A 15280-nucleotide genomic window follows, 5' to 3' on the forward strand; every position below is an offset into this window, starting at 1 on the left:
CCACCGCCGCTCCCTGCCACCTCAGCCTCGGCCTCCTTGATTCCGCTCATCCCGCGGGGCCCAGGGTGCCGGACCCTGAGCGGCATCGAGAAATACAAAACAAACCCTTGTGCTCACAATCGGTGAGGACGACGGCAGCAAACATGTATTCGCCTCCCTGCGGGCTCTGCTACGTGGTTCACTATTCCCTCCCCCACCAAACTCCATCAGTCACGTACTGTTGGGGTCCTTGTTCTGCAGATGGGGACAGGAGGGAGCTCAGAGAGGCCAAACTTCCCCAGGTGCTCACAGCCCGTCCCTGGAGCCGCGACCCTCTGTGGAGGGGGACCCAGAGACCCCCCAGGGGAGCTGGTGCAAGGGGGGCCGCAGTCTCTCCACGAGGCCCTGGGGTGGCAGGGGGGATCCCCAGATTTTAGGGAGACAGCTGGTGGATGTGGTGCCCAGGGGGACCCTGAAGGAAGCAGGCTTCTGGAATGAGCGATGAAGGGCAGAAGGGTGCCTGGAAGGTGGGGAGCCTGAGTGTGGGGACTGCAGGTGCGGAGAGTGGGAGCCAAGGTGGGGTGCCGGGAGGCCCCGGGCAGCCTGAGCAGGAGCACGGGGCTGGGGGTGGCCGGTGTGAGAACCGGGCTTGGACGTCTAGATGTGGGGCTAGACGTGGGCACCCTGACCGGGCCCCGCACCTTGTGCTCCTGGAGCCACTGCCAGCGTCTGTGCACGTGCTGGTTTGTCCCGCCCTGGGTCCCCCCAGGTGCTGTTCCCGGCTGTCTCTCTCCTCTGTCGTCTTCTCATGGTCCTGAACCCTGGCCTGGCCCGACTGTTGGGGACTGCGGGGTGGGGGAAGACCCCAAGCACGGACCACTGGGTGTGTGCATCCTTCTCCATCCCCTACGCTCACGTCCCGGGCAGAGACCTCACCCAGCCCCGAGCTCCCAGCGGGCAGCTCTGGAGGTGCCTGCGTCCCGTCCCCCTCGCCCTCGGGACCAGATTGTCAGGCTCAGGGAGTCTTAAGCTCTTAATTCTCTTTTCTTGCATGCTTCTGACGCCGTGGTTTAAATGTTTTTTTCTTTTTTTTTTTTTTTTTTTGAGAGAGAGATAATGACCTCCCTTTCCTGGTTCTGCCTCTTGGACCGCCACTGGGGAGAGAATCCTAGACCCCCCTCCCCGACCTCAGGGCCACCTGCTCCACACCTCCTTCCACAGCTGCCCTGAGCTGACCTCGTCCTCCTTCTCTATCCCCTCCCCTGACGGGAGGCTCACGGAACACGGCGCCCGCTGTTAGAAATTTTCCTTAGATTGCCTCAAACCCGACTCTTCTTCGGGGTTTCCATCTACGGGCCCAGTTTCATCTTTGGGGGCCACGAAGTAAATCTCATTCCTCTTTCTCATGATGGCCTTTCATGTGTAGCGGCGGCAAAAACAATTGCCTCTCCAGGGGTGCCGACCCCGTGCCAGGTGCTTCGCTTGTCCCCATGGTGACCCCACCCGATGGGCACCCGTGAGCCTCAGGTGGCCACAGGTGCCGATGCCTGCTGGCATCCCCTGGTGTCCCACCCTACCTGCAGCCGCTGTCCTCTCCCTGGAGAGATCTATGTTGTTCTGGGGAAGCTGACTTCTGTCCTGGCTCCAGGGCCCAGTGGAGCAGGTGACCGAGGCTGAGGGTTGGTCTGGTCCGAAAGGCTCTCTGGAGGACTTTACCTGGGACACAAATTCTTTCTGTAGGAGCTAGTAAGGCTGAGACGCGGCACATGGGGGCGACTCCTGTGCGGCCCACGAGGCAAGTCAGCCTTACAGGGAAACGGGGCTTTGCGGAAGGTAAAGGGGAAGGATGGAGAGACTGGGTCCATGGAGCCTTCCGGGCTGATGGATCCCCCCTGAAGGCAGCCCCACCTCTGGGATCGTCCCCAGTCTGTTCGTGTGCCCCTGCTGCTTAAGGTTCGCAGAGTTGGAGGTGCTGCCCCTGGCAAGCCAGCACGTCTGCATCTGAAGCCCAGAGAGGAAACTGAAGCCCAGAGAGGCTGGTTAACTAGCTCAGGTTCACCCAGCTTCTAAGTCACGGAGCTGGGGTTTGGAGAACTGGGGGGTACCGTACTGAGTTCTCAGTTCATCTCCTTTCGGTCTAACGGTCATCAGTTGCCCTCAGGACCCGACTTCAAGCGCCATCCGAGTCCCCTCCCTTGGGCACACTCTGACCTGTCGACAGGTGTCTTGGAGCATCTCTCAAGCTTCCCTTGCCTGGGCCCCTGACACCGTTCCCACACCTGCCCCGCTCGCTGCCTGATGTCCCCTTAACCCCGACCCTGGTCACAGGCTTTCCCAGCACGGACCCCTTCCGTGGCTCCCCCGGTGCCTGCACAACGGCGCCCGGCCGCCTTTGCGTGTCCGTCGGGTGCTTCAAGATCCGGCTCCCGCTCACCGCTCCTGCCCCCCTCCCAGTGGCTCCCGTGGGCTCCTGCTCTTCCCCCCAAATACAGGCCTGACTTCGTCCCTGTGCTCCAGCTGTCCCTTCTCCCTCCCAGTCCCTGCTGGACTTACACTGATCCCTTAAGGCCCAGTTCAAGTGCCTCCTCCCCCAGGAAGGCCGCCCTGCTTTGGGGCAGAGGAAGTCCTTGGTGCTCCCAGGCTGCTGCCTCTCGGGGCTGTGACTACCTGAGTCAGGGGTGGGCTGTTCTCAGTGGGGCTTTTGTCTCACGTCCGATGCATTTGCTGCTCAGGGCGCTGGGCACTTGTTGGCTCTGCCTGGGCAGCTTGTGTCCTGGTGGAGGACTCAGGACACCAAAAGGAGGGAGATGAAGGCAGAGAGGGTTAGGGGCAGGGGGGTATAGAGGGAAGGAGGAGGAGGGAGGGAGACAGATGGGGCACAGAGAGACAGAGACAGAGGAGGGAGCGGCATCTGGCTGTGTGCCTCTGGGGGAGTTCACGGACACCCCCCTCCCCGGGCTGCAGGCTCCTCCTCTACAGAATGGGGTGATGGTCACGACATCCACCCTCCAGGGGTGGAACATGAGCTGCCCCACAAAGACACGTACGAGGTGCCTGGCACGGAGCAAGTGTCAGGTGTTAGCTACGATTGTTGTCAGGAATTTGGACTTTGTCCTAAGAAAGAGACACTTGGAGAGGTTTTGAAGAGAGGAGACAGGTGGTGTGGGTCCGAGAGAGGAGGCAGGAGGCCTCCCCCCACCCCGGGAGGTCCAGCTGAGCCAAGGGTGGTGGCCTGGGCCCGTGTGCCATGGAGCTGGGGTGGCGTCGATGCCCCTTGGTGACAGGTGGGCCCTGGAGGGATCCTGGTTTGGGTGGCACCGTGGGTGGGTTTGGGCCACCAGAGAGTGAGCAGCGACCCCGAGGGACCCCTTCATTCACACCACCCCTGCCTCTGTGCAGCCGGGGCCCAGCTCACGGCCGGTGCTGACCTGCTGTGTACAGGTCCCCCCAGGGCCCGGCCCAGCAGCACCGGGTGGTGGAGATCGGCAGCAGCTTGGAGACCTCCTGGGGATTTGGGGCCACTTGGGTGGACTCTGGTCCCCGCTCGCTCCACAGCTGGCAACAACCGTTGCCTCCAGCTCGGGGAATAGGGGATGAGGCCGAGCCTCACGGGTGAGGTCTCCCCCTACTGCCCCCCCAAGCTCCCGCCGAGGGAGGCCCTGGACCTGCTGCCATCGGGGGTGCTGGGGCAGCTGAGCGGGGAAGGGCGGGGCGCCGCCTGCCCCTTCTGCAGGGAGGGGGGAGTGCAAGGTTTCCATACGACAACATATAGGCCCATCTGCTTCCAGTTAGCAGCTCCGGGTGAGCCTAATTGGCAGATCAAACCATTCGATGTTCCATGTTAGATAAGTAGTCGGAGGAGCCCCAGCGGAGTCTGACACTTTCTGGATGGAGCCCAAGCCCCGCGTCCGACCACCGCGGGGCCCGGGGTGCTAATGCGAACCAGACCCTCCTGCACGGAAGCGGGAAGACATTAACAAGTGTCAAAGAGCTTTGAAGCGCCGGGCAGATGCGGCTCTGCCTCTGCCCCCCGCACCGATCGGGGTGGGGGGGACCCGGCGCTCCCCACGCGGAGGAGGAGGGGGCTGGGGCCTGGGCCGGCGGCCTCGTGCCGATTCCTTCCACCAGGAATCAGAGGGACGCTCGGCGTGGGGTGGGGGGGCCGGTCCCCGCTTCCTGAGGGACCTGCTGGGAAGGTCCACACGACACGCAGGCTCCAGCTGTCGGACTTCGGGTCCCCGACCTCGCCCGGCACGTTTCCAGGCCCAGGGAAGCACCGGGGCTCGCTTTCTCGTGTGGGCTCGTGCAGGTGTTTTAGGAAGAGAAAGAGCAACCGTGTGACAGTAGCAGGGGCTGGGGGCATCATTTATGAGTGTTTCACATACATCATCCCGTTTAATCTTGGGGGTTCTCATCCCCACTCTACAGATGAGAAGACTGAGGCTCCAGGAGGCCCTGTGTCCCTGTTTGGTGATGGATCGAGGTCTGACTGTCGGTGAGAACGACGCTGACCCTTCCAGTCACTAGGGTGGGGGTGCCAGGGAAGTGGCCTTCACAGTGATGCAGGGGCCGCCTGCGACTTATTAAAGTCCCCATGACAGGGGGCACCATCGAGGACATGTGGGCAATAGGGTGGCGAGCTTGTTCCTGTCATTTGTACGCTATTTTGTTTTATCCTTTTTTTAAAAAAGATTTTATTTATTTATTCATGAGAGACACAGAGAGAGGCAGAGACACAGGCAGAGGGAGAAGCAGGCTCCCTGCGGGGAGCCCGATGTGGGACTCGATCCCAGGACCCCGGGATCACACCTTGAGCCCAAGGCAGACGTGTCACCACTGAGCCACCCAGGCGTCCCTATTTTGCTTTACCCTGACGGCAACCTTGTAACACCCTGGTCATCCTGTCGTCAGGACATGACGTAGGTGGCGGCCGCTCAAACAGGGTAAAGGAGAGCAGGTTACAACCAAGAGCCCCCCCGCCCCCAAAATGCTTAAACACAGCAGCAGTTGTTTCCCTAATAGGTAACGGTCTGGAGCTGTGCCGTGGAGACCTGGCGGGCAACTCGGCCGCCCTGTACGTGTCGCACCCAGCCCTGGACCCCCCGTGGCGCCTGTGGCTCCCACCCTCACGGCAGTGTCCCAGCCAGTGGGCGGGAGCGTGGGGAGGGCAGCATAGGGCACACCCTGGAGGCGGCGCACACGATCTCCTGTCGCAGACTATTGGCCAGAGCGGAGTCACACGGCCGCACCCAGGTGCCAGGGAAGGTGGGAACGTAGCATTTAGTGAGCGTCTGTGGTGGACGCTGCAGTGGGTGCCCCAGGTGACCCCCCAGGCGGCTGCTGGGAGGGTGGCGGGCAGTGGTGCTCGGCCCTCTCCAGAGCTGCGACCCCACACCGAGGAGGGTCAGGGCCAACTCTCCCTGGGCCCCCTGAGGGCGGCTGTGAAGAGGTCCCCGTGGGGTCCGCCCAGACCTTCGTGGTGCCAGCATGTAGCCTGGCCTCTCCCTGAGCCCAAGGCCACTCCTCTTCCGCCTCGTGGACACGTGTCCGCCCACGGGCTGTCCTCGGGACACCTACCCACGAGTGTCCATCTCGGGCTCTGCTTCCGAGGAGGAGAACCCGCGAGGGCCTCCACCAAGCGCCCGAGGGGGCGCGTCCTTAAGGGAAGGAGGCAGAAGGGCCCAGGAGCGGGCTTTGTGGCGGGGTGACAGGATGTGTCCCCAGCTGCGGTGCGGCTGTCACGGGGCTGCTTGCTGTGGCCACGGACGGGAGTGGGAAGCCGTGATGGCGCCAGGGTGGCGCTCACTCCCCTGGGCCAGGCTCACCTGCCCGCTGAGCCCCAACTCAGGAGCCACCCACTCCAGGCGCTCGCCTCACGAGCGGGCTCCCGGGGGCTGCTCGCCTGTCTCCTCCTGAACTGCTGTCACCCGCTTTCTAGCTGCTCGGACTCTTGGTCCGTCCTCCCCGTGGTCAGCCCACGCCTGCACGGTGCAGCAGCAGGCTGCCCGGTGCTCCCAGCCCCACTCCTCCCTGTGCTCACCGGGCCGACTCCTCCCTGGGGGCTGGGACTCAGCCCCTCGCTCTCTCCAGAGAGATTTCCAGGTTCCGTGTCAGCTGCAGGGGCTCCCTGGGCTGCCTGGGGCAACCCAAGCTTGGTCCACTTAGCAATGACGGTGGAGGGGATGACATGTGTGGATGGTGATGACGATGATTATCACTCTGGTGTTTATGCTGGGGGCGAAGCTGGTGGCGGCGGCAATGACAGTGGTGGCAGTGTTTGTCTTGGTGGTGGTGCTGTTGGTAGGAACAGTGGTGGTGATGGCGATGGGCTGTTGTGTTGGTGATGGCGGTGGTGGTAGTGATGGAGATGGGTTGGTTGCGTTGGTGATGTCAGTGACTGTCCTGGTGGTGGTGATGTTGTTGTTGTTGGTGGTGGTGATGGGCTGGTTGTGTTGGTGGTGGTGATGGTGGTGGTGATGGTATTGGTGGTGGTGGTGGTGGTGGTTGTATTGGTGTTGGTAGTAGTGATGGTGATGGGCTAACCACATGGGTGATGTCAATGATTATCCTGGTGATGGTGGTGGTGATGGTGGTGGTGGTAGTGGTGGTGGTGATGGTGGTGATGGTGATGGTGGTGATGGTGGTGGCGGTGGCGGTGGTGGTGGTGACAGTGAAGAGCATGTTAATGCTGATCCTTTTCTTTCCGGCTGAATGCCTTCATTAAGTCTCTGAGTTAGGGGCTAAAGGCCAAGGTCACTTCTTGGGTCTCTCCTCAACCAGCAGGTGTAGCCGGTGCTCTGCTAGATCTGGGCTGTGAGAGGATCCATCCAGATTCTGGCTGGGGCGGAGCAGACCGCCGATGGAGTGGAGTAGAGGGGGATGAAGTCTGGTGGACAAAGCTGTGTTCCTTCCCAGTCCCCACGTCACCCCCCTTCTGTGGCAAGAGTGGGCAGGCCTGACCAAACCCCCGACCTCTGCACTGAGGGGCAGGCCGGGGCTTGTAGCACGCGAGGGAGTGAGCACTGGACAGGGAGCCAGGAGACTGTGTCCTGGTTCTGACTCCCTGAATGACTGGCAAATCTCTTTGCAGTTTTGTGCCTCAGTTTCCCCACTTAGGTAATGAGGGGATGAGACAAGAGCTGAAGGTTTAGGCTGCTCCTGAGAGTGGCACAGGACTGCCTCTGGGGGAACAGGGATGCGGGAAGCATGTGTGCGTGTGTGTGCGTGTGCGTGCGTGCATCCACCTTCAGAGCAGAGCCCAAGTGTGACCTCTTCCAGCCTGGCCCACCCTCATCTCTCCCCCGGGTTTCTGGGCGGCCCCTCACTGGTCTCCCGGCTTCTTCTGTCCGAGCCCCCTCTTCAGTCCGTTAAGCCCACAGTATCTGAAGTGCCCGCTGAAACCTAGTTAGATCTTGCTACCAGAGTGGAGGCCGGAGCCCTGATGGGGGCCCCCAAGACTCGACGCGATCCCCCTGCCACCGCCCGCTCTCACTCCCCTCTGCTCGCGCTGCTCCAGCCACACCGGCCCCCTTGCCGTTTCTCTAGCACAGTCATCACACATGCTCCCCCCACCCCAGGGCCTTTGCACATGCCAGTTCCTCAGCCTGGAAGGCACGTCCACCCAGCTGGTTCCTCTACCTCCTTCAGGTCCCTGCTCAAACCCTCCCTCCTCCTGTTTACGGTCACACCCGCACCCCATCAGGTGCTCCCTATCCTGCCTCCACGCTCTGCTTTTCTCCACGACCTGTATCACCGTCTGGTGATTCATCTTGCTTGTCTGTCTCCCAGTAGAAGAGAGTTTCGTTGGTTCGATCCTGCGCTGCATCCTCAGCACTCGGGACTGTGCTGGGTATACAGCAGGTGCTTGATAAATACTTGTTACTGAGCTTCCGCGTGTCGCTGTACCCCTGTCGCAGTGGGACGCCAATACTGCTGAATGGGTTCAAAGATGCAAGCGCTGCCCTGGCCGGTGTCAGTGGGGCCAGTGTCCCAGCGGCGAGCCCTGGCGCAGCCCCTTGGGGTGGTGCAGCTCCCCGAGGCTGGCTCTCCCGGGCTGTAAGTGGCTGCGTGCGGGGAGATGCCCCCCGTCCCTAATAAACCACAGCACCCTGGTCTGCCCGCTACTGTTAGGAACCCCTCAAGCCCCGAGAGGCCATGACATCTTACGAGGAGGCTGCCAGGGACCGGAGCGGGGCCCAGAGCTGAGCTTAGGAACCTGTTGGAGGCCGCCCTGTCCCCAGGCCTCCTGCTCCGCGAGGCTCGTCGGAGCCCCCTGGTCGGAGCCCCCTGGTCTAGGGTGGAGGCCGGTGGATGCTTCCAGGGCGGAGGAGCCCCCCCAACCCTGGAACGGGTGATTCTGAGCCCAAGGGAAGGAGGGGGCCAGCCGCGTGGAAGGCAAAGGCTCTGGGCTGGGAGTCGGAGGACCCGGACCGATTCGGGGCCTGCCATCGGCTCCCATGACCTCGGGAACCACCCTGTCACCCGGGGCTGGGGCCTGGCCCTCCTCACATCCCTCATCCCTTTGCGGTTTCCTGCCTGCCCCCACCCCCCACCTCTGGGGCTGCTTTCACAGGCTCAGGGGTGTCTGCACCCATTTGGGTGAGGCCACCGTGGGCCTTCCTGGCGACGGCAGGGCCCCCTGTGTCCCCCGGCCTTCACCGCAGCCTGCCTGCGCCACCACGCGGCTCCCCCAGGGGAGTCTATGGAACTCAGTCCTAAGACACAGGATGCCCGGGTGGCTCGGTGGTGGAGCGTCTGCCTTCAGCCCATGGCGTGACCCAGGGGTCTTGGGATCGAGTCCCAGCTCGCGCTCCCTGCATGGAGCCTGCTTCTCCCTCTGCCTGTGTCTCTGCCTCTCTCTCTCTTTGTCTCTCATTAATTAACAAATACAATCTTAAGAAAAAAAGACATGAGACAAAATGAGGAGTTTGAGAACGCTCTCCTTTTGTGAACCATCATGCCCTTCCTCCTGGGGCAATCCGTGGATCTCGTCACTCCCTGACTTGGGGCCTCAGTTTCCCTGTTTGTAAAAGGAGTGTGGTGCCCACCTTGGGTGGCTCCGATGATGAGCCTTGCTCTAGACTTGGGAGCCCGTGTCCCCTCAACCGCAGCCGGTTCTCAGGGTCGTGACCCGGGTCTGGTCCCAGAAAGCCCCAGGGAGGGCCAGAAGAGGCCCTCGACGGACAGTTCTAGAAGCCGACAGCAGATGGTGCTGTTGACCCCAGTCCTGGGCAAGGGAGGCCTCGCAGCCGCGGGGCTCCGGGCTCCGGGGTCTGGTGGTCTGGCTTGGCAGGGCTTGGGGTCCCCAGTCCTCAAAGCCCGAGGCCAGACCCCGGGCACATGCTCTGTGGCCCATCGCCTGCCCTGGGGAGAGGCCATAGTGGGAGACACAGCCGAGGGGGTCATGGCTGTGCAGACTTGCGCCAACGCGTCCCCGCAGGCCCCCCTGGGGCGCACAAGGCCGGTCCCCGCTCTCCGTGTTGTGTTCACGGAGGCTGTGTGTGTGTTCACGGCTCACGTGTGTGCTTCCACGTGACCGGGTGCACGGGGGTCTCCAGGCTCGGGTGTGTGAGGGAGAGGAGGGGGGAGGACCAGGGTCGTGTGGGCTCCTGTGGACAAGCACGCGTGTGCACACGTGGCAGGTGTCGCACGGCGGTGAGGGCGCACAGGTGTGTCTGTGCGTGTGTCAGCACTTGAGCGCCGCATGCCTCTGGGCACGGCTCTGCAGCTGTGTGTGTGTGGACGTGCTTGCCCACGGCTCCCCGGGGTCTCCGGGTGTGCACCTGCACACACCTGTGCTAGTGTGGGAGGCGCGAGCTCCAGGTGGGGCTGAGGGACAAGTAGCAGAAGGAATAACACAGGGTCTGAGGAACAGAGAGGGTGTGTGGCACTGAAGCGTGTCACTAGGTCACCTCCACCCCGAGCGAGCCCGGCTGGCAGGCCGTGACGCTGCTGAGGGTCTGGCCCGGCAGGGGTGGGCGAGGAGGGCAGGGGCCAGGGCAAGGGGGCATGAGAGAGAGAAGCCCGTGAACACTCGGTGTGGAAAGGAGGCACGCGGGGCCGTGGACAGATCCCAGCTCTGCGGCAAGAGCGCCTCCGAGCCTCCGCCCTCCGCCGCAGGGCAGCCTCCGGGAGCCTCAGTTTCCCTGTGTGCAGAGCCCTGACCTCATGTGGGAAACTTGGTTGGCCACCGCCCATCCATGTTCTTTTTTTAAAAAATTTATTTATTTATGAGACACACAAAGAGGCAGAGACACGGGCAGAGGGAGAAGCAGGCTCCCTGCGGGGAACCTGATGCAGGACTCGATCCCGGGACCCCGGAGTCACGCCCTGGGCCGAAGGCAGATGCTCAACCGCTGAGCCACCCAGGCGTCCTTCCATCCCCATTCTTTAACAGATGTTTATTGAGCACCTTCTGCGTGCCGGGCATGGTTCTAGATGCTGGAGACAAGAGCAGGACACGAGTGCCCCCTGCACGCGTGAGCTGACATTCCAGCACGCAGGGGGATCGTAAAGAGAAAAGAGAAAGCACGAATGAGACATGTCGGGCCGAGGCAAGTGCTGGGAGGAGCGAGGCAGTGGCCGGGTCAGGGCAGGGGCCTCAGGGGGCGGCCAGGCCTGGGCAGAGGAAGCAGCGAGTGCCTGGCGAGGGCTGAGGGGCAGGTGGCAGCAGGGGACGGGGCAGGGCCTCCCAGGCCACAAGGAGCATCGGGGGTTTTATTCCCAGGTCACGGGGGAAGCCCCGGGAAGGTCTAAGCAGGCAGCGCCCTGACCCCAAGTGTAAGAGGAGAGCCCCGCAGAAGCCAGGGGCTGGGTGAGAACCCGCTGGGACCCGGGAAGCTGTGCTCTGAGCTCTGGATCCCTGACACCTGTCCCCGGCCTCTTCCTCCTGCTGGGTGCTGTGTGTCCTGCGACTTCCAGCTCTTCCCCGGAGCCGGTCGTCCTACGCCTGGCGTGTTTCCTTGTCCGAGGAGGACTGGGGGGCTGCGGGCTGCAGGTGTAGACCCTGCTCCCGGGCATGGAGTTCCACTCTCGGCTCATCTCTCATTATCAGCAGGGCGGCTTTGGCCAAGTTACTGCTCTGGGAGCCTCAGTTTCCCCATGTGTACACTGGGGATGGTGATGCCCCTCAGAGCACCTGACGGCGCGGATCAGATGTGCTGGAGCCTGGAGAGGGCTCCTGACGGTGCCAGGCCCGGCGTCGGGGCTCGGGAGCATCCCCTCACCGTCGCTTTGGTGCTGGTTCCTTGGTCACCCGGGGGGTGGCCTGCGCGGGCCGCTCCGCTCTCCCACCCGCACACCTCCCCCTGCAGGTCACACCCTCTCTGGGAAGGTAGAGTCAGAAATTCAAACAGGACGTGGGAGAGTTCCCAGCCCAGAGTAGGTGCTCGGAGGATGTGCTTTGGGGCTGCTGTGTTTGGGAGGCAGGCACCAGGCCAGCCCAGCGGAGAGGCGGCTTCCCCAGGTCCCCATGGGGGGGCCTCCCTCCATCTGCCCTCCTCCCAGCCGCCTCCCTCACCCTCTGGGGTGGCCGCACTTTCTTGACTCTCTTGCCTGCTCCTGATTCGCACGGATCTGCAGGCGCACGTCGCATCCCGGCCCAGCTGGCCCTCCCGGCCCGCGTCTGCGGAGCTGAGCTGTCTGCGTGCACAAGAGCTCAGGACACACATCCTCGGGCCCTTGCACGCCAGCGCCATCTGGGATGCCCCGTTTCCGTGAGGGGGTGTTGGGGTTGCCGTTCATCCCCCGTCTCTGCCTGCACCCGTGGGGCCGCGCGCTCCCTCGCCGGCTGCTGGGCGATGTTCTCAGATCACAAGCCTGACGTTTCAGCGTTTGTGTCCCGGTGCCAGGCCGGCACCAGCCCGCGCAATTGATTCTCCCTGCATGATCGCCAAGCACCATCCATAGCATTTCCTCCGCCCCCTCGGCCCTTCCGGCTGCCTCCGCTGGGCCTCACGCTGGCTTGCCGGGGCCCCTTGTCTTCTCAACCGGGCACTCTCTTTCCAAATGCCAGAGACAACCGCCATCCTGTCCCCGCCATGGTCTGTCCTCCACTCTCCACGAGGCTGGCAGGACTTCCGCTATTTCTGGTCACTCCCACCTTCCCCTGTGTCCTCTGAGCATCTTTGTCTCATGCTCTCTTTGGTTCTTCTAAGAGGAGGTGACTTTCCCACCCCCAGGGCCTTTGCACATCCTGTATCCTTCACCAGAACTCCTGCCCAGTAGCCCCAACATACTCTCCTTTTTAGCCTAAGCTCATTCCCACTTGGCCTTCAGGTCTCAGCTTCACTGTTACTTCCTCCAGGAAGTTCCCTTGGATTTCCCAGACTAGGTTAGGTCATCCCATTCCACTCGCATTTTACAGCCGGCTCCTCTCTTCGGTGCCCTGTCCCTCCTGGAATGATTGATTTGAAGTCCGTCCCCCACGTTCCATCTGAGTAGGGCCTGTTCCTCTTTTGTCTACTTCTGTGTCCCCCTGGCTCACCCAGTGGCGCTCAATAAATGTAGATTGAATTGAATGGATGCTTATAGAATGAAGTCATTCAAACAAAGGCCTGACCTTTCCTCTCCGGGGCCCCCCTGTGTAGAGGTGGCTACCCCGAGGGGGACAAGAAGGAGTGGCCCCCGGTGGCCGGGCCGGGCTGGGGTCCCAAGGCCGGCATCCCAGGTCGCTCCCCTGCCTTGGGCTCACATTGCTGAGCAGGCTCTAGTGATGCAAAGTGGTGACAGTTTTTGCTGTGGTTTTGGGGGAGATGGTGTAAAGCATTTCAGACGATGGACCTGAGTCAGACAAGCCCGGGCTCCTCTCCTGACTCCATCACTTCCAGGGCTCAAGAAACCCTTCCGGGAAGCAACCCTGGGGCCCCTCCACAGGCTCGCGGCTAAGGAAGACGCTCTCTATATACACGTACCCGTACGATGGAATATGACGCAGCCGTAGAAAAGGATGAGATCGTTCTACTTGTGATAACGTGGATGGACCTAGCGGGCAGTGTGCCACGTGAGCTCAGTCAGCCTGAGCAAGACAAATATGATCTCACTCATGTTCCACTCCGAAAAACGAAACACATGAATAAACAAAAAGCAAAAAAAAAAAAAAAAAAAAAAAAGAGAGAGAAAGAAAGAAAAAAAGAAAGAAAGAAGAGAAAGAACAGAAACCCTCCAGTGTCTCAGTTTCCTTATCCATAAAATGGGCACAGTAGGATAAGAGTACTCGCTCCAGGGACGCCTGGGTGGCTCTGTGGTTGGTGTCTGCCTTTGGTTCAGGGCGTGTTCCCAGGTCCCGGGATCGAGTCCTGCATCAAGCTCCCTGCAAGGAGCCTGCTTGTTCCTCAGCCTGTGTCTCTGCCTCTCTCTGTGTCTCTCATGAATAAATAATCTTAAAAAACAAAAACAAAACCAACAAAAAACAACGAGTACTCGCTCCACAGGGCAGGGCCTGGTCGCTGGGAGGAGTACATGAGAAGGTGCTTGGAAGGCTCCCGGCACAGCGCCTCGTCCGGGTGATGCATCGAGTAGACACGTCGTCGGAAGGAAGCTGTGGTGACGGCCTCAGGGCTGTTGCCATAGCCCGGGACGACGACGGTAGCATTTGTGACAAAGGAGATGAAGGTGTTGGTGCCTTTCCGGCTGCAGGAGCTGGCGGTGGCAAGGAGGGGGTGGGATGGCGATGGCGGGAGCGAAACCTACGGATTTCAATCTGTCAGCTACGCACCCAACATGGGTTTCGTGCCAGCACATTTTGGTGAAAAAGTGAATATGACTTTTCATCTTCAGGAGTCATCGATAAAACAGCAATTTCACACGCACACGCACGCACGCGCATGCACGGTCTAAAACAAGGTGATAGGTGACCGGATGTCAGGTGCATGTGCGTCAGAGGAGATGCAGAGGTTGGAGGATCAGGGCGGCCAGCGGGGGGTGGGGGGTGGTTCGGGGCTGGGCGTTCCAGAAAGGTGTGAGCACACATGTGGTGCTGGAAGGGTCAGGAAGGCTGAGAGGCGGGGAGCGGAGGCGCTGTGGAAGGAGGGAGAGAGAGAGCGAGCATTAGAGACACAAGAGGAGCCGCCACCAGGCATGAAGGGCGACAGACACTTTAAGGGTAATTAAGCCTGTGGGTTTGGGGGGGGGCCCAGAAAGGCCCGGGTTTGACTCCAGCTTCAGATCCCATGGATCAGCTGTGTGACCTCAGGCAATCCACTCAACGTCTCTGGGCTTTGGTTTCCTTGCCTAGAGAATGCAGAGAAGCCTGCCTCCAGGTTCTTGTGAGGACTGACGGGCGACCCGGCAGTGTCGGCGGCTGTCACCACGTGCCCAGAACTTCCTACATACAGACCCGCCTCTTGAGTGTCCCCCCTGGACGTAGGGATTGTCCCCACTTTGCAGGGGCGGGAATGGAGGCCCAGGGGTTGTGCCCACTAAGCTGACCTGGCAGGGGGAGGCGCAAGAGGGGACCCGGGGAACTGGTGGGGTGGGGGGGGTCTGAGAGGGGGGAGCGGGAAGCCGAGAGCTTGACACAGGCCCTCAAGAATGCGATTCACTTCCTCCCGGGTCCCCGGGAGCCTGGGAAGCCTGGGGCGGGGATGTGGAGGCAGCTATGCAGGGTGTGCTGGGGGGGCAGGGTGCAGGGGGGAACCCAGGACCCTGGGCGCCCCCTTCTCTGTTCCTCCTGCAGGGGGGAGGCCGCCCGGCTGATTAACCCCCATCCTGGGCCGGGGCCAGGAGGCCTAGGGGTGAAGCAGGCCTGTGGGCGAGCCGCCCCGGGAGCCCTGCCCCACGTGTGGCCAGCTGGGCCCAACGCCGAGCCTCCCGACGGAGGAAGAGCAGGTCTTTAACAGGCTTCCAGTTGCAGGGGCCATCGGAGTCCACCGGCCCGGTCCTGTCGCTTGACAGAAGGGGAAACTGAGGCTGGGATCAGTCAGCCCCCAGCTCAGGCTGGAGCCAGTGGCCGAGTCGGGATGGGAGCTGCACCCCGTCCCTCTGTCCTGTCTCGAGGCAGGAGGTCCCCTGGGTGGTGGGTGCGGGGGCACGTGGGACCGCGGTGCCTCTGCACGTTGCCTGCCGTGTGCCCCCCACGCCGGGAGCATCTCCCTCCCAGGACATTCGGTCGTGGTGGTGCTGATAACAGTTGTGGCTCTGGATTGATAGGGTTTGACAGGTTCCCGAGCCCTGTGCATCCGCAGGCTCACCTGGTCCCCACTGCCCTCCAGTCCCGTACCACAGACACAGTCGCTGAGTGTCATGGGGCTGAAGCGACGCGCGAGGTCACTAGGTCACTAGGTCAGGCCGAGACCCCAGACGC

The sequence above is a fragment of the Canis lupus genome, chromosome 2 (genome assembly GCF_003254725.2).
Source record: "Canis lupus dingo isolate Sandy chromosome 2, ASM325472v2, whole genome shotgun sequence".
Lineage (NCBI taxonomy): Eukaryota > Metazoa > Chordata > Mammalia > Carnivora > Canidae > Canis > Canis lupus.